Source organism: Callorhinus ursinus, unplaced genomic scaffold, assembly GCF_003265705.2.
Source record: "Callorhinus ursinus isolate GAN/ISIS: 27379988/994484 unplaced genomic scaffold, GSC_fseal_2.0 scaffold26, whole genome shotgun sequence".
Lineage (NCBI taxonomy): Eukaryota > Metazoa > Chordata > Mammalia > Carnivora > Otariidae > Callorhinus > Callorhinus ursinus.
Genome location: NW_027397088.1, coordinates 13,288,973 through 13,313,881, shown reverse-complemented (window position 1 = coordinate 13,313,881; position 24,909 = coordinate 13,288,973). Strand labels below are relative to the sequence as shown.

Genomic DNA, 24,909 nt, shown 5'->3' with positions numbered 1-24,909 from the left:
AGAGCAAGCACTCAATAAATAATTGTTGAATAAGTCATTATTTTTAACTATTGAGTTTTAGATTTTAACATAAATAATGAATGGTTTCCTGCCCCAAGAATCTATGAAAATGGTTGAGAATATCTTGTCTTCTATCAGATCTGGAGGTAGGCAAGCCTGATGGTAAAGTATATTACAGTCAAAACTATTGGCAGGAGAGAATATTGGACTCTCAGATCTTAAAATACCAAGCTTCTAAAAAATTTACTAGAGGAAGAGCAAAAGAAAACCACCTGCTCCTGGATTCCCATATGTACAAATTGCATTTCAAACCATTTTGCATCTCACATGAATTTGTGTATTTTCTCCACCACAATGGATTTTTAAAAACCCACCACATTAAACTTTATTTTAATTTGTCAATTTGGTACTCGAAAATAAATGCAGTATCCCAGGATTAGCCTTCACTATCATAATACAAATTAAAAAGGTGAGTGGTGCTCTGTAGTCACAGTAGGCCACATGATTAATGAGTTCAGTGAATGGAAATAGATTTATGTCCTCATATTGTATTTACTACATTATTGGTTAACTATGTGGCAACAGATGGCCAGATCCAACTTCCTCTAAATAAATGTTTAAAAAAATTAAGATATTTATTTTAACATTTTTAAAAATAGGAGATGTCATTTCATTAAGGGTGTTTTGGGGGAGCTGAACATTGATTTATCATAGGGTTACAAATATTAGACCGGTTATTTTGAAAAATTGAATAAGATGTGATATAGTGAGGGAGTCCTTGGTAACTAATGTGTCATAAAGATGAAGAGAGATGAGGTGAGTCCTGGAGAGATAAAACAGTGAGTTCCGGAACCCTTCCCTTGTTCGTCTTTTTAATAGACTACTCTGGCTAGTAGGGCCTGGTGTCCCCATCTCTTCAGGACTTCCCAAGTGGGGAGTCTCCTTGGAGAGATAACAGAAAGTCATGGGTCCTTCAGCTGCAGACACACTCTCAAAGCAACTCAGGAACTTCTTAGCAACATCTTCACTGACTTTATTGGGAAATGGTTTTGCTTTTTGGGAACTAAGCCAGCTCAGATGCCAAAGCCCGGACCTTTTTCTTCCAGCCTCTACTGAACACGGACTATGGGCCGTAATAGGTGAGTGTCTGCAGCTGTAGTACTGCATTTAAATATCCCACAGATACCTAAAGGCTCAAAGATTTATTGATTTGGGTATATTCAAATCTGTGAAGTGTCAGGAAACTGAAAACATGCCTCTAGGTTTGAAGGAGCTTACCTTCCAGTTGAGGAGATAAGAGCTGAGAGCACTTTGTAAATTCTAGAGGGTTATGCAAACATTAATCACGAATGTCATGGGCAAAGAGAGCTAATAATACCAAATAAATATGTCAGGGTAAAATACAGAGTAGTTCCTGTACAAAAAATACGTGTCTGTCTCATCTGGAAGAAACACGATTGTTGCATTTTTTTTTTTTTTTTACTTTTTTAAGATTTTGTTTATTTATTTTAGAGAGAGAGAGCATGAGCGAGCATGAACGAGCACAGGGAGGGGCAGAAGGAGAGGGAGATAAGCCCAAGCAGACTCCTACCTGAGGCTCAGTCTCATGACCCTGAGATCATGACCTGAGCCGAAATCAAGAGTCGGACGCTTAACCGACTGAACCACCCAGGCCAATTGCCCCATATTTTAAATTTTTATGAACTTTCTCACCTTTTAGTTGAGTGCCTTTCTTTTCACCCACCACTGTTTTCTCTGGTCCTTTACATCTATATCTATAGTCTTTAATTTCCCAGAGTGAAAATTGTCAGCAAAAATTCTAAGAGAAAAAAATGGTTTTTGTGTTTAAAATGCATTTTCTGGGCAGTCAATTTGATTACCTCATCAATGACCCAATCAATCAGTCAATGCATCCACCAACCAATACAAAATGGGTGACAAGTATGCAGGAGCCTAAAAATGTAAAGAAGGAAAGAGGACCTCACCAGACAAAAGGAGATATCTGACTCTTGGAATGTGACAAAATTGGATGTTTTAGTTAAAGTTTGATATTTTTAAGCATTATGCGAGAAGTAAATATTCTGGCAAAGTGAAATGTCCATGTGGTTGAAAAAAAAATTTTTTTAAATGCCACGTTGATGCCTGAAGGAAATAGTCACAGCTCAGATATTATGAGATCTGTGAAATCTGAGGTTTAATATTAGAATCGAGACATGACTTGAACTGACAGCCTTCATTCTGGTTCTGCTGTACGTGGTTCTTAAGACTAGTTTGAAATGTGGTGGGTTTTTTTCGAGTATCTAATTTAAAAACAAGGTAATAGAATTAATATCATTGCAAATCCTATCCCTCTAAGAAGGTGACAAATCGTGTAAGTCTGCAAAATACACTAGTGAATCAGGTGAGGCTAGATGGTACAAATCCTGGCAACTGGACATTAGTGGGAAAAATAGAACCATTTGTCACAGCACTCCGAAAATACCGAGCTGATACAAAACACACATTGCCCCTGCACATGTGAGGGTCAACTCCCGGAAATGGAACTTGATTTGGGGCACACCGTTGAGAAATCTTGGCCTGAAATGGAATTTGGCTGAGATAACTCGTCTTTTTATTTGGAGATACCAACATCTTTTCATATCTGCCCCCAATTTCACTTCAGGAAAATGCACACAGAAAACACAGAAATCACGGCACACTAATGACTGCTTTCAAACCTCTATTAAAGAGAGGCTTCTGCTGTGTATTCCATCAGTTGGCCAGATTGTTTTATTCTTTTCATTATTCTGAAGGGCATATTTTCTTATTTAAAGGTCTCCTTCTCATCACATCCATATTGTGTCTTTATATAAGTGTCTGGAAATCCTACTGGATTTGGTACAAGTTTAAATTAAAAGTGGGAGTTGAAAATAGAGCCCATTTTCTATGATTTGTAATCAGTTCTAACACTTTTCTGAGCTCAAACGACACATCCTAGTACAAACAGAAACTTTAAATGTGGACTCTCATGTTTTAGGGGGCATGCTTTCCCCAGTCTAGGCCAACATATACCTTTCAATTTAGGAGCGATGGCAAGCGGATATTTTTGCTCAATGAGTTGTTGCCCGGAAAGAGTTGATTTCATTTTTAAGGCTCATTAGTATATTTGCTTGGTATTTGAGAATGGTGAGACTCACTCCAAGTACCATTTACCCCACCAAAAAAAGTCAAAACACTACAGAAGGGGAACATATGGTCTGAGCACTGGTGGTAGAGAAAATGTTACTTAACAGATGAATGTAGGAGAAAGGCCGGTGTGCAGAGAAAGGCAGGCACAAAATATCTTGTTACACTTTAAAATAGGTCTAAATAAAAGAAAACCTCCAGAGCAAGAGAGTAAGTGTCTACTGAGTCACAATATTTTTAAAAGACTCATTATTATTAGTTAACATCACAAAATCTGCTTTCTCCCCTTATGAAATGTGTATATTCACATTTCTAAAAGCATTAAGAAGGGACATTTTAAATTTCTGTGCACACCACTGATGTTGTTGGAATAATTTTGTGACCAAAATCAGTATGCGAATTTTCATGCCCCGATTTAGCATCAGGACTGTGCCCAGAGCTAGAGGAAACACAGTCGCTTCTTCAGGGAGCTTGTAACCTAACTAGGGAAATCAGATTAGCCACACCTCTGTGCATAACAGAAAAACAAAACGACACCTCTTCGGATGCCTGTCCCACGCTAGCTAGCTAGGGTACTGCCCCCACCTTTCCTCCCCAGTGAATGCCCTTGAATGAAGGCCACTGGCGACTGTACTTCCCTAGAAAACCCTTTCTCCTCTGGCTTGCTCTTGTTTCCCTCCCTGCCCTGTTCCTCCTCACCTACCAGTGCTGACTCCTATTCTCTGCACCCGTTAAAAGGGATGTCCATTGGGAGTCTGTTCCCAATCCTCTTCTGTCTCTCACTGTGGTTTCCCTGGCATAGGACTTCCTAATGTTCTGCCAGCTCATGGAAAATATAGAAAAGAATGGTGATGGCTATTCGGGGTCTTTTGTGGGAATGTGAATTGGTGCAGCCATTGTGGAAAACAGTATGGAGGTTCCTCAAGAAATTAAAAATAGAAATAGCATCTGATCCAGGAATTCCACATTTGGGTCTTTACCCAAAGAAAATGAAAATGCTCATTTGAAAAGATATCTGCACCCCTGTGTGAACGGCAGCATTATTTTCCAAGAGCCAAGATATGGAAGCGGCCTGAGTCCATTGATAGATGCATCGATAAAGAAGATGTGGTGCATATCTACACAATGGAATATCACCCAGCTATTAAAAAAAGGATGAAATCTTGCCATTTATGACAATATGGATAGACCTAGAGGGTATTATGCTAAGTGAAATAAGTCAGACAGAGAAAGAGAAATACCATACGATTTCACTCATATGTGGAACCTAAAAAAACAAAACAAATGAATAAACAAATAAAAAACAGAATCAGACCTATGAATACAGAGAAAAACTGATGGGTGCCAAAGGGGAGGAGGTTGGAGGGTTGGGCAAAATGGGTGAAAGTGTGAAGGAGATACAGACTTCCAGTTATGGGATGAACAAGTCATGGGAATAGAAGGCCCGGCATAGGGAACCCAGGCAGTGATACTGTAACAGCAGTGTATGGTGACAGAGGGTAGCTACCCTTGGGGTGAGCATAGAATGACCTATAGAGAAGCTGAATCACTATGTTGTATACCTGAAACTAAAGTCACATCCTATGTCAACTATACTCAAAAAAAAAAAAAGGAAAGAAAAGGCTGGTGATGGGATGTTAGCTAAAGTTATTATGATGATCATCTTGTAGTAAGTACACACATCGGATCACTACATTGTACACCTAAAACAATGTCGAGGGTATCTATACTTGGGCACAACATGATCACTGATGATACCCTGAACAAGAATCTCTGACCTAGGACATCTTACCTACTTATGATTTTAGTAAATATGAGTCCATCTTCCTAGCTCCTGACCCATGTATTTGCTTCTGGAGGGATCCTCCCTTGGGAGGCTGCTCAGGCACCCCAAACCCACCTGTCTATGGATAAGCTCATTAACCTGTCCTGAGAGTACATGCCTCGTCCTCTGTTCCCTGAACTGGTCAATATTACTTTGTTGGCCAAGGAAGAAACTTAGGTCCTCATCCCTCTCCTCCTAACCCTTCAGAGTCCACCATGGTTACTAGGTCCTGGCTATCTTACTTTTTAACATATCTTGATTCTAAATCAATTTTCTGTCCTTGCTATGACTGCCCCAGCTCAGGCCTCTCTCAGGTCTTGCCGAATGCTGCAGAGAAACTAAGCACCTCCCTGCCTCCAGTATGGGCTTTCTCCAATCCATCTTCCTCATTGTTGCTGAGTATCATGTGCAGCCTGCCCTGTCCAGTCCCCTTCCCCGTCTCCTCTGCAGGTCCCTGCTCACACATGCTCTCCAGTTTTCCTGCTCTTCGAGAGGTCGCATGCCATCTGACCTTCATATCTTCACACACACCCCTTCCCCTTCCTTCCTGGGGAATGCCTCTCATTCCCAAAGCCCTACTCCAGCACCACCTCCACTGTGAGCCTCCACGGTGAGCTCCCACCATGAGCCCCACCGGATCCTGAGGTTCTGCTGGGGGGACCCCTCTTTTCTGCTGGTAGAGCACTTATGCTATATCACAGTTACCTTCCATGGCTTTCTTCTCTCTGTCTGCCCTCCCCAACGGCAGAGACGGCCATAGTTCGGTGCATTACAGATCATATATGCATATTTCTTAAGGAATACAACCCTTGTGAGCCAGAGTAGCCTAAATGAAAAACTGTTTCCTCTGATTAGAATGCCCTTCAATTCCTGAAACCCTTTCCCCATGGTTTCCTTCATGGGAAAAATCTGACTCATCCTCTGAGGATCTGCCCAAGTGCCTTCCTCAGTCAAGATTCCCTGACTCTCCCAGGCAGGGCTGGTCATTGTCTATGCCCAGGGATGTTTTGACTGTGCCTTGACTATGACCCTGCCACCACTTTGCCTTGGAACCTCCTGTGTACCATCCTTCTACCCAAACCAACTCAGGCTTTCAGGACTAGGGGCTTGCTTACCTAGGGTCTGGGGGCAGGGGATCCTAAGCAGAGGTGTGATGTAAAATAGCTGTTAATATCTGGAACGCTGGTTCTACTATCACCCTTTTGGGTTAATTGTAAAACCAGGTTTAAGAGTCCCCACAGTGGGAGGACGCACCAAAGAGGCTTTCCAAATGAAAGGGCAAGAGGATCTGAGTCTTCACTGACTCATACCCTGCTTCCCACATCTTGTGGCATTTCAATGCCACAGTGCATAATCATCTCAAGCAGTTAGAGTTGTAAGTGACTAAATACTGGTATATCGCATCATTTACCTGCCTGCTGAGTTAAATACTTAACCCTATAAATCAAGTTACCTAAAGGAGGCTTGAATCCTGAATCTGCTTAGTCACAGCCTGAATGATGGCTTGGGGACAGGTTGCTTCAACCAACACTTAACCTGGGGGTGAAAGGTTTTCTTCTGCAGATCTGTGCAGAGGAGGAGCAAAAGCAAGAGGAGGGACTCACAGAAGGGACCACACAGCTGAGCCAGCTGGCTCTGCTCACCCTGTGGATGTGGCTCTTCTCCCAACAGGGGCTGAGTCTCTAAAGCTTATTAGCATCCTGGGCTGACCCGGCCAGTGGTGCTCACTAATAATACCAATGAACATTTGCTGAGCGCTTACTATATGTCAGAAACTCTTCTAAGAACTTTGTACGAATTGCTTTATCTAATCCCCACAACTGTACAATAGGTGCTATTATTATCCCTAATAAGAATACTAGAATACGAAGAAGAAAGACATAGAGGGGTTCGGCAACTAATCCAAGGTCTCATACTTAATGAGGCCTGGAGGTGAGCTGTAACCGCATGGGCAGGATCCCATGGCCCCCGGTCTAACCCACAGACCCCAACCCAAACCACGATTGGAACTCATTCTTTTCTCAAAAAGAGAAAGTAAATGAAAAGAAAATTTCTGGCCCTCTATACTAATTCATCCTACCAAGACCTTAAGGAGGTAAAATCCATTCTTTTCTCGGGATCTTTTGCCTAATGGGGGTTTGCTGGAGTAATTGTTCTTCCCAGGGTCTGTTCCCTACAAAAGGTTTGATAGCATTCTAAGTAACTGTTCCTACAGAAAGAGATGCTGTTGTACCGCGTCACATCAAACTTGTCAAAATCAGGTAATTCCACTTCCCAATTGACAAATCTACTCTCCCAATGCACCAGGTGTCACTCTCTACATCAAAGGAAAATGCCAAGCCCAATTATGTGATAATATTTAGCCCACATACAATAACATTTGCTGCTTGATTCATGTTATTCAGCTAGGATATGTTAAAGTCATTGAAACAGGATTTATTAATGCCTTTTAAGTTTGTCTTATCATTTTTCCTAGAATTCTCCATCCTTAGGCTATTTTCTCAATTAATGACCTCTCATTCTGAATCCCTTTACATGTTTTCTGTATGTCAGAATGCCCAGAAATGACCTGGAAATCTTTAAAACACACCAAGAGAGAAAATATTCTCATTTATTACCCTATACTGCCCTCATGCATAAATGCAAAGTTCTAATATGATTTCTTAGTGAATGCACATGCACTCCTTTGTGATGGTCATTGAGCCACATTTTAAAAGGAAAGAAGAGCTTAGACAAGGTTGTTCAAATTCCCCCCACAAGTCATGTGCCCCCCTGGGACCCTGATTTCATCTACCTCTGTGTTTACTATAAGTTAACAACTACTCAGAAAACAACAACAAAAAAACCTTTCTCTTCACTGCTTGAAAAACACATGTGACTTGCAGAAACTGAAATATAATTTTAAAAGACTCTCTTTGTAATGTAATGACTTTTTTTCACTCTGATGTAGGTTAGCAATTGTTCTAAGGACAGATAGGCCAGGAGAATTCTAAACAGAGGTGGACCTCTCGCTTCAAGATGCATCTTTCCACTTGGCAAGGCTGCTATGGGGGATATTGCAATTGACTCACCATCTATTTGATTGAAGCTGGATTACAAATAGAGTTAATGTATTATAGTAGCATTAGTTGGGAAATGTGGAAATGCTGCATTATATGTTGGGACGCTGGCCAACCCTGATCTTATTAGTGAGAGGACTGCAGAAAGAAATCCACTTTCATCTTCCTAAGTGTCCAAAATACAATGTAAGATGATAAAACATTTTCTATGAAAAATTGTTAAGTTGTATCACACATTTTTATGTCTATTCTAAAGATGAAAGCATATTTTCAACAGACATGCTTATATCTTGCACCTTTGCCATATTGATTTTGCCATATTAAAATACCAGTAAAGCAATAATAAAGTAATTTTATCTATCAACACGTTCCTAGATCCCTTGAAGTAAATAAACATGAGAATGTTAAGTTGTCAGATTAAATTGGTCAAGTGAAACCACTCTGACACTTTTCCTTTGATATTTTTAGCATCTAATAAGACAGGCCTAAACCACTTACGTATATTTAGATGGTGCTCGGAGTATGTCTATTAAATAACAGGCTCAACTCTGTGAACTGAGCTGTGATGTGCCAGCTCTCAAAAAAATGTTCTGATTCATAGTGGTGTTTGCTGAGTTTCATGTGTAAATACTCACTCTATGGCTGATTTCAAGCCACTGATGTAATTAATACCACTGACCGTGGAGTTAGGAAGAGATGTGCTTTGTTGGCTCATAAGAACCTCTGTGTACTTGTGGCCAGGACACCCTGGAACTGAGCTGCTTTTGAATGCCCTAGATTCTGAAGACTTTCTTTTTCTCTTTCTTTTTTCTCTTCTTGGGGACCATGGGGTTCTCTAGGACACAATTTCCTCATTTGTAAGATGGGTTCACTGCAACAGGTAATTTCTAAGCTTTCTCTAACCTCAGTTCTTTAAATATTTTAATAATTTTCCCACCCTGAATTTTAAGGCAGAACTGAGTATTATACTAGCATTTAAAAAAGTTCCATTGAGTCCAAGTTTATACTCTAAGGAGAGATGTAGGATGGTGTCCAACACAGAGGCATGTTATTTCTAGTTCAGTGTGGTTTATTTTATAAAATTTAGCTATAGTTTTCAGAGCTATATTAAACAGCAGACTCCCATGATCTTTTCACAATGACGTCAGTTCCTATAGTTCAGCTCAAAAGGCAAAAAACAAACAAACAAACAAACAAACAAACTTGCTAGGTCAATGAGGAGAAACAGATTACGGTTGGTCGTACCTGCTTCATTTCTACTTCGGCATTTTCAAAATGGGCAAAATCAAGGGTATCCCTAGTTGCGATCCCTAGAAGTAACAGCTAGTCTCCTTTGCCAGAACTGCACTTTTATTTTTTTTTAAAGATTTATTTATTTATTTTGAGAGAGTGAGAATGAGAATGAGAGAGAGAGAGAGAGAGAGAGTACATGAGAGCGGGGAGTGTTAGAGGGAGAAACAGGCCCCTTGCCGAGCTGGGAGCCCGATGCGGGACTCGATCCCGGGACTCCGGGATCATGACCTGAGCTGAAGGCAGTTGCTTAACCAACTGAGCCACCCAGGCGCCCCACTTTTAAACTCCCTTCATGTCTAGGGAATCACTTGGGATGAAACCATGAACTGAGTATTGATGAAGAGAAGTCAATGGTTTCTTTGTTAGTGTTACTGCAACTATAAAGAACTAAGAATGAAAACCAACATAACCCTTTCTTTCAATGTTTTTTAGGACCCAGACTCAAAATCTAGAGAACATCATATCTTTGGACTCTCCCAGAGAGGGGACTGGATAGGTGGACACAGGAATACGGAGAGGCCTGCCTAGCTTGTAGACCACTCTGAGAGGTTAAATGTCTCCTTGCTCTAAAGCTTCTGCTTATGGAAATTGTCAGAAAGAAACAAGGACCAGGTGTGTGAAGATGTCTACAGATGATACTAAAAAGTGAAGAAAAGGAACTCTCACTCATTGCTGGTGGGAATGGAAAATGGTATGGCCACTTTTGAAAATAGTTTGGCGATTTCTTACAAAATGCAACATACTTTTACCATATGATCCAACAATTGTGCTCCTTGGTATTTATCCAAAAGAGTTGAAAACTTATGTCCACACAAAAACCTGCACATGGATGTTTATAGCAGCTTTATTCATAATTGCCAAAACTTGGAAGTAATCAAGATGTCCTTCAGTAGGAGGTGAATGGATAAATAAACTGTGATCCATCCAGACAATGAAATGCTATTCAGTGAAAGAAAAGAAATGAACCATCAGGCCATGAAAAGACATGGAAAAACCTTACATGCATATGTAAACCTTAAACGCATATGAAAGAAACCAATATGAAAGGTTACAAACAGTACATTTTCAATTTTATGACATTCTGGGAAAGGCAAAACAATAAGGACAGTAAAAAGGTCAGTGGTTGCCAGGGATGGGAGATAGGAAGAGAGATGAATAAGCAGATCACAGAGGATTTTTAGGGCAGTGAAAATACTCTGCATGATACTTTAATGATGGATCCATGCCAGTATACATCTGACTAACCCACAGAAAGTACAACACCAAGAGTGAAACCTAAGGTCAACTATGGACTTTCGGTGATAGTGACATGTCAGCGTAGGTTCATCAATTGTGACAAATGCCCCACTCTTGTGGGGGATGTGATCATGGGAGAGGTTCTCCATGTGTGGGAGCAGGGAGTAGAGGGAAAGTCTCTGTACTTTCCTTTCCATTTTCCTAACCTAAAACTGATCTTAAAAAATAAAGTCCTTTCATCAACATGTGTAGACCATCAACTTACTCAATGTTGTATGTCAATTACATCTCAATAAAAACATAAAAATGAAAAAAAAAGAAGTCCTTTTAAAAAAAACCTGAAGAAATCCAACAAGTTTGGTATAAAGATGGACTGAGAGCGACGTGGCCATTGCCGTGATAACATTTCTTTTCATTGCAAGCACTTTTTGAGCACCTCTATGGGCCATCCTCTATGCTAGACACTGAGGATTCAGGGGTAAATAAGGCAGACATGGTCCCTTCCCTCAAAAAGCCTGGAGTCTGATGGATGTTGATATTCCTACTGATGGATTTACTTGTTGAAGAAACTGTTAAATCCACGTCAAGCATGTAGCAGGCCTTTGGTGAATATTTGTTATATGGATATTTAATGAAACAAATCACAATAAGTCATCCGTTCTTTCCTGAAAATTTTGTCCAGATTTTATAAGGGGACTTTGGCTAATCTAATAATTGTCACTGTGATACAATATTGAGATTTTTATGTTACTAAACTAAATTGAACATACTTCTTGGTTGAATGGTTTGAAAGGTGTTTATTGAGCACCTACTATGCCAGGTACTTTATATTCCCCCTTAAAGTCATTCTCACGACCCTGGGAAATGAATATGCCCATTTTATAAGTAAGCAATCAGACATTCATAAAGATAATAAACTCGCCCAACAGAGTCAGAATTCATACTCAGGTCTGTCTGACATATCTGTGCTTCTCCCTTTATATGCAACACTTCAAGAACAGTCAAAGAGTCACACAACAACTTTACCTAACCAAAGCTCCCATGTGAATCAATAATCTCCAAACATTTTTCTCCTTCTATGTATGACCTTATATTTCAAGTCAGTGGGCCCTCTTGACAATTTATCCCTAGGAAGACTAGAGCTCTACCTTTTACTTGCCTCCCTGCCTCCTTGATCTGCTTCCAACGGTACAGCCTCTAGACCTTCACCACAGTAAGGCATTTGGTCCTTTCACTAGGCAGAGCTGGGAATGTAATGGGAGAAATTAGGTGGACCTAAGACTTGAAACTGTTCTCCCCCTCAGGGGAGGAAAATCAGTGAACCTCAGCAACAGATTTATGGAAACTGAAAAAAATTATATTTTTATGAACCCACACAAATAACACAATTCTTTTTCTTTAGGGTCACCAAAGGGCAATCACAAGAGAAATGAAACCAGTTATAATTTAGAAAAGACACTAAAATGCACTCAAGATTCATTGTGGTTATTGGACCATATTTGAGGTTTGTAGAGATTGACAGAGAATAAAGTCCTCTGAGAACCAGCAACTGGAAAGAAAATTACATCCACTTTAATATACACCAGTGTTGCTGAGTCTATGTGCCCAGCTGCAGTGAATGCATCAAATATTTGAATCAATGTACAAATAACCATAAGATGCTTCTCATTTTCTTCCAGATCTGAATGATGAATCTTGGCTGTAGAGAAGCTTTAATTTAGATTAACATCCACTTCTTTACTTGGTCCCTTACTATGCCTTTTTATTATAACCTATGTGATTTTCTTCCAAAACCAGTATCACCATTTCAGTTCTGTGTAGAACAACAAATTTAATATGAATACCTCCTGGTCTGAGCCATGTTATAAGATGAAAAGGAACCACATCTTTCACAATTGGACTTTTTTTGCCTCAATAATATATTTTATCAATTATTAATGATGTCTTATTAATTACTACTCTTCTATTTCTCTCTGCCACGTGCCACCAAAGATCTTAGTTATCCAAGTACTATGGTGATGAGATTTAAATTAAATAGTGCTAACACTTTTGAATGAAACATACCCAGTTTTGTGTAAATAAGTCAGTGAGAGGGGCACCTGGGTGGCTCAGTCGGTTGAGCAACAGACTCTTGGTTTTGGCACATGTCATGACCTCAGGGGTCTCGGGATCCAACCCCATGTCTCCATATGGGCTTTGTGCTCAGCGTGGAGTCTGCTTAAAGATTCTATCCCTCTGCCCCTCCCCTCATTTGCACATGGGCTCTCTTTCTTTCTCAAACAAATAATCTTAAAAAAAAAAGTCAATGAGACATTGAAAATATTTTTTAAAAAAGAAAATATACTCATATTTGTGTACAAAGGACCTGCTGGTAGCTTTTCTCTGGACAAATCGTCTACAATAAATGAAGCTGACAACATGGCAATAAAAGAACTGAAGTAATGCCTGACTGAGTGATTATACCAGTCTTTTCTGTGTTGGCTAAATTCAGTCATTGTTTCCTTTCCACCTCAGTATTTCCACTTCAATGTTCTTAATAAGTGGAACCAGGGAGGAGATAGAATGCAGATCCTGGTAGCTGTAACTCTCCTGAATTGTTCCTATAATTGGGTTTATGAAAGGACTGTAGATGATATATTTCTTTATGAGGTAACTTTACAGCAGAAATTGTTCATACAGATCATATTATATGAGCTGTAACAGAGAGGCCAATGAAGTGAGTTTAAGGCTAATTTGAGCTTACTTTGGGTTGACCTGGTATTATTTTTATGGATGGTTCTAGCTGGTCTTCGACTTAACACACACATCCACATATGTGGTTGCTATTCCATCAGACAAGATGACATGGTTTGACTCAGATCTTGGTGGACATGAAAAATACAGGCAAATTTTTTTTATTTCTAGAAATACCAATGTTCTTAAGATACCAGAAAGAATACTACCCGTACTCTAGGTGCAAACACATGAATAGACTTTGAAATTTGGACAAAGCAGAATTTTCAAATCATCTAAACAGCAAACCAAGGGCGCACTGACTATGCTGTCTGGTTGCTTCAGAAAGTGGGGAGGATTTTTGTGGCAAGGAGTCAGTGGTACACAGAGTGTAAGAAACACCTTTGGTTAAAACATCAGAAACCACACTAACAATTTACGTCTGCACATTTAAAATGAACTCCTTACATGAGAAGATAAAGGAAAACTCTCAGGTCTTTTACAACTTGAAAAAAGACTTTGTCACTTTGAAGTTTTGCAAAATTATAGTAATGTATCAAGGCTCTAATTTGCTTAAAGCCTATTCAGCAAATATCTTTGTATGTCAAAATGCAGTAAAATACACTTGTGAAAATTATGTGGTATCATAAATTATATATAATGGGGAATCTGTGATTAACCACAATTTGGTGTGGTCTGCATTGCCCATCATAGCTCCAGACCCAGACATCCGCTGAAACTTTTTGCTTTTATATGAATCAAATCCCTCTCAATGGTGAAACAAAGACAAAAAGTACAAATAAAAATAAGAACCTATCCACTCCTAATTTTGTTTCTGCCTGTTCTATTTCAGTGGAACACGTTAAACATGGAGAAATTGTTTCTAGAACTAAGAAGTTGCCTTACATGTGAGGTGGCTCTGAGTCCCTTGCCAAAACTGCTGGAGGAAGTCACTTTTCTTACTGAAATAGTTGCTTCCTTGCTGATTATAGCCAGCCTCATGACCAGATACAGCAAAGATGTGGCTGGAAGGCAGCATAGGGGGAGATCTGGAGGGAATGCAGGGCAGCTGGCTTCACAGCTGTGCAAACCGTATAATTCTATGGTTTGAGTGGGAGGTAACGAACAGCCCTAGACTTTGAGCCTCTTCCTCTCAGAAATGAAGATCTGGCCTTGAAAACTTTGGGTGTGTTGTTTAAGGTCAAAACACATAATCAGGACATTCAGTAGGGGGAAGGAGCAGAGCATGAAGAAAATGGGAGGGGAGGTTGGGAAAGAAAAGTGCACTTGGTTATTTGGCTGAGTGCCTGCCTATGGCCAAGTTGGACTGATGCCCCACATGGTCGGTGGTTCTAGAGTGCAGTACAGTTACTTTTAGTTTCAAAACGACAAACACTTCTAAAAATTTAAGCACTTTGTGTCTTATGGATTGATAATAATATTCTATGGCAGCCAATAATATTCTATGGCAGCCACACGTCATTCCATGATGAGAGTTGACAGTGGAGGCACAAAGGTCACCTATATTTATAAATCAGTAGATGCTATAGTCAGTCTTTCTGAGCTATTTGGCTATGTTGAATTTTTGGCTACGGCAAAGGCAACATTTTCGGTAGAATTAGTCTGGTTTTCACACTTTCATTCCCATGTCTTATTTGTGCCAGAGCTAGACATCTAAAGCTGTCCCATTCACCCAGACCACATCTGTTTCTTGCCTTTGCATAGTACTTGGCTCTTGGTAAAGCATTTTCACGTTTGGTCCCTAAAGTAACAACAAAAATCAGGCAAAGAGTGTTATCCCCATGTTACGGGTTTCAAAGATTCAGAGATGATTCAACCCTTCACCAGCAGACTCAGATTTTGGGATCAGCAAGTCTCCAAACCTGTCACAGAACACTTGTGCCCATGATTCAGGAAAGAGAAGATGCTCCTCCAGGTTCTCAAAAGCTAAGATTCTGAGATTTTTTGATGTTCACCTGGCCTACACGGATGAGTTCTCAAACTGAAAAGTTGTGTTCTCTCTCTTTTCTCCCTCCCTCTTTGCCTTCCTCCTTTCTTCTCCCAATATCCCTTTCTCTGCTCTTTTTTTTCCCCTTCCCACAAAACACCTCCTCTATGTTCAGTGGATCACTGGAAAGCCTAGTAGTTATTGTACTGGCATAGCCATTTCCAAGTGGCCATTTGCAAAAGATATTTCAAAGTTGATCCATTCAACTTCAGTCAGAGTATAGACTATGAAATGTGAATTTCCTTAACTTTAAGAGTCTGAGGGTGACTTCCTTTCTCATTTTGGACCTGTCATATTCACTCAGTACTCCAGACAAGAAGCACTGAATAGACGTAAAATTTAGCTCAGAAAATTTGTTCCTTATATGGAAGTTCCTGAATTTGTAGCTCATTTGGTCTTATAAGATGTGGTAACTAGAAGGACATCTTCCTCTTTCTTTTTCTTTTCATTCTTTCCACTCTTTTCTGTTTGTAGTATCTCGGAAGAATTGAACAAGGATGATACAAAACACAGAAACCTAATGAAGCTCGCTCTCCACTTTGTGTAATGGATATTCACTATATGCCAGGCATTATTCTAAGCTTTTCACATTTAGTAAAATTATCTGCTCTTCAAAAAACAAAACCAAACCCAGAAAACCCTCCAAGATGGTCCCCATTTTTAATTCCATTTTATAGGTGAGAAAATTAAGACAAGAGAAGTTAAATGTCTTGCCCAAAGTCAGATGGCTAGTTAAGTGACAAAGTGGGGATTTGAAACAAAGAAGTCCAGTTTCAAGAGTATATCTGCACATAACCACTAGACTACCTTGAAAAAGAAAGGAGTCTGTCTCACTTCTCCTCTTTGCACTCTGCAGGGCTGTGTTGTGATTTCCGTGGCTCCTAGGCATTTTTGCCTTTAAAAGCCCCTTTCACCACCACACACACACACAAAAAGTAAAAACTACATTTTATTACGTACTATGTTGGTATAAAGACAAATATAAACGAGGCTGGGTTATATTCATTTTTTCTCTTGATTTTACAAGAAATTAAAACATTTTTGTGGGCCTTGAAAAGTATTGCGAGCCTGGGCCCTGTGCCTACTCTACCCAAAAGCTAAGTTGGCCCTGACTCTGGGGTTTTTCTCTCTCACCTTGATTCATGTCCAGTTAAGAAAATGAATTTACCACAGTCTTTGGGGGATTTCCTTGCAAATACTGTTTCTGAGTTCAGAAATAGCACCTGATAAACTACCAATGAAGTAGTGTTTTTTTAGACTGTAGGTTATAAAATCATTTAGATGGGTTCTAACTAACATTTTCATAACTAGCCTATGTTAGAATGGGAAGGGATGGGCTAGGGTAATATAGAAAACATCAGAGTATATTTGCACCTCTTAAGGTATTTTGAGAAATATTTTATTCTAGTTATAAATATGCATGTGTGTAAGTGAGGTGTATAAAGTGCATTTCTTTCTTTTTTCCTTTCTTTTTTTTTTTAGAGAGAGAGCTCAAGCGGGAAGGGGCACAGGGAGAAGGTGAGAGAGAATCTCAAGCAGGCTCCACACTCAGCACAGAGCCTGACGTGGGGCTTGACATCATGACCCCAAGATCACAACCTGAGCTGAAACCAAGAGTTGGCTGCTTAACCTACTGTGCCACCTAGGCACCCCTAAAGTGCATTTCTTAGTGAGTCCTAGCCAAATGTTTTTTTAAAATACTGAGCTAGGATGCATTTTTAGTTCTATCTCTTTTTGTTTCCCTTAGCCATGTTCAACTTAAAATGTGATCTTATGGCAAAGCTGACATAAGCTTGCTCTCTTATAAGAAATCATGGCCATTAAGAATATGGGTTTGGAATCATATAAAAGATGATCCAAATTCCAATTCTTCACCTTATTCCCCTAATTATTTATATCACCATTGCTAAGTTATTTAACCTCTTTGTCACTCAGTTTCTAAGTGGATAAAATAAGGATTGTAATAATCATGCCAATCTCCTAGGGTCATTATGAGATATAAATGAGCAAATGCTAATAAAGCCCTTGGCACAGTAGATGTTAGTGAACACTCTGTATATGCAGACAACTTATATATATTTATTTCTGAGCCAGACTTTATTTTTAGCCTTAGGTTTGTCTAACTGCCCATTTGATACCTCCACTGGGATGTCTAGTAGGTGTCTCACATTTGACCTGTCTACATTTGAACTTCTGACCCTTCCCCCATGCTCCAAAATGGCCCTTTTATCCTGCAGTTGCTCAGGCCAAACCTTTAAGGGACTTCTCGGTCTTTCCTTCTCTGAATCCACCATGAAAGCTTGTCGGCTATCCCTTGAAATACGTACAAAATCTGACCACTTCTCACTGTTGCTGCTGTTGTGAGCCACCACTATTTCTCTGGGTTGCTGTAGTAGCGTCCAAATCAGCTTACCTGCTTCCTCCTTGTCTCACGATTGTCTGCTCATACAACAGCAGCCCCAGCGATCCTTTTTAAAATCTCAGATCGTGTGACTCTTATGCTTAAATCCCTGCACCGTCCCATATTTCTCTAAGAGGAGAGTCAAAGCCTGGCAGGGACCCACCAGATCCTGTGTAATCTGGTCCCGGTTCCCTCACGAATTTCCTCTCCAGCCACCCTGGGCTCCTTGGCAGGTCTTGAACATACCAGGACCACTGCAGATACAGAGCCTTTCCATTTGCATTCCCTAAGCTCTCTCTTGCCCTGTTCTCTACCCATACTGGCATTGCTCATTCTCTCACCTACTTTGGAGAACTTCACTCTCATTCCCCCTTCTCAATGTCGCCTAGCCTGCAATCCACCCCTTTCTTTGCCTCCAGGTGCCTTATACTCTTAGCTTGCTTTATTTGTTTTTGCCCTAACACTTAACCTATAAAACACTATACAATGTATGTAAATATTATATTGTTTATTGTCCATAACCCACTTTTAGAAGTTAAAATTTATGAGGGTTAGATGTTGTTTTGATCACTAATGTTTCCCAAGTGTCTAAAAACATGGTCTAATACATATTTAACTTCTCAATATTTGTTGAATGAATAAATATTATTATATTATTATTTCTTCTTAACCTTCTTCACTGCCCCCACAAAGCACGGGGCCCAAACGGAATAGGGATAAATTCAAGCATAATGAAGCTCTTTCTATACTCTTGTTTGCACCATGATTGAGTATTAAACCAACTTGCTCTCATAATTTTGTAGACATCCAGAAATAACGGGCTTTCTATGTCTATAAGTGGCAAACCATCATGTTAATAAAGTTCAGTATAGTTTCAAAACCAAGGGGCGCCTGGGTGGCTCAGTTGGTTACGTGACTGCCTTCGGCTCAGGTCATGATCCTGGAGTCCCGGGATCGAGTCCCGCATCGGGCTCCCTGCTCAGCAGGGAGTCTGCTTCTCCCTCTGACCCTCCCCCCTCTCATGTGCTCTCTCTCTCATTCTCTCTTTCAAATAAATAAATAAATCTTTAAAAAAAAAAAAAAAACAAAACCAAGACATACTTTGAATCTTCATGACTATAATTACAGCCCAAGTGTTTACTATTCAAAGATTCTGCTTCTGAATTGTTAGTTTAGGCTATACACATGTGGTAGAAAAGATCAATAGGAAAGCTACAGACTTTTACACAACACTTGCCTTCATAAATGTTAAATAACTAGTAGTGTTATTTGTCCTGTTGTCCTTCGATAACCTGTGTAGAAAGTCATGCCAATCCATTATCATTCAATAAGGCCATAAAATTGATTTTGTCTTTTATTTAACTATCTTACATTATATAAAAGACTTATAAATTAAAGCAATTAAGATGTCAACATGGCCCACTTTTTTTCCTCCTGAAATCACATCCACTTCATCACCTACTGAAGTAGGCAGGAACAGAGATGAAACAAAGGGGAAAAAATGCTAGAATTCTTGTAACATACAATGAGGAACATATTATCTTTATTAATAATTCTTTCAGGGCCTCTTTTGTTTACATGACATAATACACTGGGTATAGTACATGTCCCCTTTTTCATCTTATCAAGTCAAGGAGAAAAATAGCTCTACAAACTATCTTCTGTTTCCACTTGTGTCTTAATACCTGCTTGTACAATAAATAATCACGAATTGAAGTTGAATTCATCAAGGAGGAACTAACTCCATGTGTAATATTAAAATATTTTTGCTTGGTATTAAAATATATGCATGGAATATATTGTTTTGCACCTATTCTAACCAAAAAAAATATTTGCTCCTATTACCATATATGCCTGGGAAGAAAAAGAAAAAAAATTCTTTGTAATCCATGACCAAGTTTTACAGTTAGTGTCTAGAAGTTAGGGTTATTCTATCTGAATTCCAAAGGGGTATATTTACCTTCCCTGGTAATTTAAAAGGATAAGGGGAAAATATAGATCTTATACACCCTATTTATTTTAATTATAAAAGAGGAGAGGCTAAAAAACTTAAAATGCCAATTGGGAGACTGGGTTAATATTTAGTTTTCTCACTTTCCATTTATTGCTATGATTTCTCCAATACCTTATTCAATCATAAAACAAATATTTACAAAGCATCAACCGTGTTAAAGACTCTAATCCCTGAATATTCAAACTTAAAACATTTTAATTAAATGATGCTTGTAAATGTGCCTTCTAGCACATTATTAATAAGAATTAATATTGATTGTTAATATTTATCAATTCTTTCAATTAAACATATTTTCACAACTTAGTTGTAATCAAATATTTTAATTATTGCTATAATTATGCTATTCTACTATATGTTCTATACCATAAATAAGACAGCATATAAAAATCAGTGGTATAGTGTATATCCAATAGTACAGCTAGAGTTAGAAGTACCAGTTATTCATAGGAAATTTTTAGGTTGGATGAGACTTTAGAGGTCTTAAAATCTAAATCCCTCATCTTAGGGCTGAATGAATCAAGCCTAGTAAAATTAAATGACTTGCCCATGCTCTTAGAAGCAGAGATGCATTAAAATCAAGTTTTTCTGACTCTTGATTCATATTTTTCATATAAAACACACCTCCATGGTCTACCATAAGATCAAAATACATATACCCTTACAGACAAATTTAAACAAGTAACTTATCATTTGGTGATAACAGTAAATATAATACTTAGATGTTAAAAAAATTAATAATGCCTAGACCAAAGATCCCAAGAAAATTTACCATGTGACACAGATTTTGTACTTGAGTTGTCTCATAAACGTATGGATTGTTGTTGAAACGATGACATGGTAAGCAGCCACATTAAATATTAATAGCAAAGGGCTTCCCATTTTCTCATATTGTTAATTATTTACTTTTCTTAACCTTGTTTATATTATTTATATTGCCTGGAGTATAATGCATCTAAATGCATTACATAATGAGATTACCAGGTTGGTTAGCTTTAACAACAGACCCTCAGAGAGTCCCATAATAGAGGTTTCTAGTCAACTACATGGCCATCCAGTTGGATTGTGGCTAATGAATGTGAAAAGCAGTATTTTCTCTTCTTTCTTTTTTTTCTTTTCTTTTCTTTTCTTTTCTTTTTTCTTTTCTTTTCTTTTCTTTTCTTCTTTCTTTCTTTCTTTCTTTCTTTCTTCTTTCTTTCTTCTTTCTTCTTTATTTTAGAAGCAATACTTTCAAGGAGATTTTGGGCCCATCAAATAAAATCCAGACCCATATGATCTGCCTTCAATTTGAAATCAGTAAAAAAAAAAATATTATGAGGGAGACATTGGCATTCGTCAGTGAAAGAGTGAAGGAAGATGCTTATCAAGACCTTCAGATTGGTGAAACAATCTTGAGTGAGTATGAAAATATTCACAATTTTGCCTAGGGACAGTTCTCATTGCTAAGTGATAATGGCACATTCTGGGCTGTCACTTCTCAGTATCATAGGTTTTCATAATTTAGCTAAGAGATAAAGTTTTCCTCCTCAAGAAAGGCAGGAAAGTGATCTCCTGAGACCCAGTTTATAACTTAATCTGGCTGACCCAGCCATTCTTACAGGTAGCCAGAACAAGCCAATTTTGACTGCCATTATCCTCTGTGCCTAAAAGAATGGAGAAGACCAGTAGAAGTCAGAAACAGCTATTCTTGGGTGACATTGAAACTAAAACAGATCTTGACCTCCCAAGGAGGATAGGTATTCTGAGGCTGACCATGCTATTAACTTAAAATCTACTCCATGCAAAAGCAATTCTGAAATGTCAACAAAGGTTAAACTTCCTTATGATTAGAGAAGTACTTACTGTTTTCATTCGTGGCTCAATATTGGTTTTGGGTTTTTAACAATTCTAAATCATCAGGGTAACTAGCTTTCCTTCTTTTGACATGCTCTAAGAAATTTTTGATGTGCTTAAATCTCCTATTTACCATAGTACCTCCATTCACCTCAGTGTGTAATTGCAGAGAACTTTTCAGTTTCAGCAACTTCTATGTATCAAATACTCTTCTCTGTGCTCTTAATATAAAGATAAATAAAACACACTAGCTTATAGGAAAACATCCACCAGATGAGCAGCAACTCTTCATTGCATTTACTTCAATGCAGTGAATGAATGACCTCATAAGGCAGAGTAAGTTCTCACAAGCTGAATGTCAGTGATGTTCATTACCAAGTGAGAACACAATTAGAAACACTTGCTACTAATAGTGTGAACATATTCTTCTGTTACACGATGTCCTTATAACACATTTTAATTTCTCAGGAAAAAAAACCTCTTTCAATGTTTTAAATGAGATCTGATGTGTCTGGGTAAGTTTCAGCAAATACCTTGGCTTAATTTTCTCTAGCATTTATACTATCTTCAGTAAACAATCATTATCAATATTAGCATAATATGCTAAGTGCTGAAGAGAAGTTAAAAACCTATAAAAGGGGCTCTTTTAGAAAAAATGGAAGTCATGGTTCAGAACATTTCTGTTCTATACTCTGTTAGTTTAGGTTGAAACTTGAAATTTGCATCTTCATAAAGTGATTTAAGACCCACATTTTGGTGCTATTCTTTGACTGACTTGGGACTGTAGGTGAAGGAGGATATCCTTCACTCAAGCTGTGGAGTTATTTCTGAAATGATATTATTAAGTGCCCTCAGGGACAAGATGTAGTTGAAAGGATGCTTAAGTATTTAATTAGTATTCAAAATGCCCAGTCCACTTTATTTGGCAACTATATAGATTAGTTTAAGGGAGTTGGTACCCAAAATGATTTTGTGATGTGCAAATAAAATGAATATATGTATATTTATTCCATGAAGCATTACTAAACCTCTAAAATATTAAACATGGACTTATATATAATAAGTGGGTGTGAGAAAGCAAATATTAAACATAAATAGTTTAAACCAATAAAGAATTTCTCTGGAAAGAATAAACAGTAAGTGACTATTTGAGGGGTAGAAGAGGAGTGGGAATAAAGGGCAGATTAAAGCTTCCTTGCTTAATTGTTTATAAATTATTGTTAAGAGACAAACAAAATTCTCTCTATGCCCAAATTATGTAATTTATCCGAAGTGTGCAGGCTCCTCTGTTCAGTAATGCTGATAACGACACTAATAGCTTAATTACAACTTGCTGCTCAAGGAGATAAACAAGGCTGTTTGCTTTTTAAACCAGGGGTTACAATTACTTTTAAACGCGGGGGAAAGACACATCTGCGAGTAGATCTCACTACGTCAGGAAAGCAACCAGAAACCAGCTGGAAAATAAACAAAGCGCCAAGAGTGAGCAGCCTGCACAAAATTAGAGCAGAACTGCCTGATTTGAGCATGGAGTAGTAGGCGTGAGGCATAGTAAACAGGCGGTAAATGTAGGTGGGCAGGGATAGAAAAGTTTTCGGTGGCTAGATCTTCTGTGTTTTCCCTGGGATTCCATCATTTGGAGGGACTGGGCACCCCTCCCCCGCTTACAGTCATGTCGCTGTCACACAGTCCTTCGCTTCAGCACCACAGAGGGAGGACAGCTCCCTTAACCGCAGAACACAGCCCACTGCAGTCCCCCTCCCTTCTTTCCAACATCCTCCGGATGGTATTTCTCTTTCTTGCTGGTGTCTTTCTTGATTTTGCTTTGAGGGGGATTCTAACGGACATTTGGAAGGGACTGGGAGCTTGTTGGGCTTGTTTATTTCCAGATTAAAGGCAGACTAGTCTTGTCTGAAAAGTCCAATCTTTTAATTGGCCTCCAGAGTAATTCAACCAGAATAAAAGATTGCAAGTCACTGGATTTAATCTGGTGGCAAAATGGCTCAACCCAACTCAGGAGTGGCTGAAACTTGAAGGTCCCTTTTAGTGTTTTATGTTCTTGTTTTGTTGTAAAAGTAAAACAAGGTAAACAACCTTTATTAACTGCCACTCTAGCCCTTTTTCTCCTGTGCTAAGCCAAAGACATTAAGGAATATACCAGAGTGTGGTAGCAAAGGGGTCAGTGGTACAATTTCTAATATCACTCAGTGAGAAAACAATCTCAGTCACAAAAGAAACTCTTCTCAGTCCTTCTGAAGACTCCTCACAACCATATCCTGAATCTGGAACATACAAGTGAAGGATGAAGAGTTCCCTAATGAGACCATAGGCTACTACAGCATGCCACAAAAATGGCCAAAGCTTCCCCCAATAGAGACCTCATTTCCCTAGCCCTAAATCCAGAGGAAAACATTTTAGGAATGACAAGGAGCATATGATCAAAACCCCAAATCACCAAGACAGGAAAATAACACTCCAAGGACCTTGGCCACTTTGGTACTTTCAAATTGCCATTCTTCCAGTTGTGAAGATATGGGTACGTGGCCACCACATCTTGTTTCTCTACTCAGAGTTTTCTCTTTTGTCCAAACTTCTCAATAGTGTATACAGTACATATCATTTGAAGGTCCTCTTTGCTCCAACACATGCACACACATACTTTGATTCTTTTCCATTTCCAGGGATTTAGTTTTCTAAAGAAAAAGGTATTAACTGGTTTCAAACCTATTTTGAGGGAGGGTCTTCAGAAAAATGCCCTCACTCTTTTTGCGCTGGAATTGGTAGAATATTAAGGGACTCTAGAAAGGAAGAGACACAACCTGGGGAGCTTAGGAGGCATTCAGAAAAGGCAGCACTATGAAGTTAGTGGTGAACAACTTCCTCCCAGTGATAGTGACCATCTACTAGTAACAGAGGGTGAAGTCGGCCTGTGAATCTGGAGCAGCTGCAGCAGAGGGGACAGCAGACATTGGGTGCCTCTTATCGGGTACCCTGAGAGGTCTCAACTGAAGCAGTTTGATTTTCTGAATCCCTCAGTCCTTTCTACTGCCCCTTCTTCCTTCCCTCCATCCCTTCTTCCCTCCCTCTCTATCCTCCCTCCCACCTTCCTCCCTCCTTTACCTCAGTTGTCCTTTTCACTTAATTCCATCTGGGCCAATTTGGTCACCAGTACCAGTGACAAAATCAAATCACCTAACATGTATCCTATGGACCGTGTTATTACTATCATCATCCTTAGGGTTGCTCTCCAACTGCTTGGTGAAAGCATGAGGTCCTGTTCCTAGCTGTCAACCCCCCACTCTCTCCCCAGCCCACACCCCAGCAGTGGTATCAACCCAGCAAAATCACCAGTCTGAATGTCACCAA

The 24,909-nt window shown here is 39.1% G+C and overlaps 1 protein-coding gene across 3 annotated transcripts in view; it reads right to left on the bottom strand.

Annotated features, from left to right (window-relative positions):
* Nucleotides 1–24,909, bottom strand: part of PHACTR1 (phosphatase and actin regulator 1) — a 554,233-nt gene that overhangs the window by 484,419 nt on the left and 44,905 nt on the right. The gene's annotated exons all lie outside the window — the stretch shown is intronic.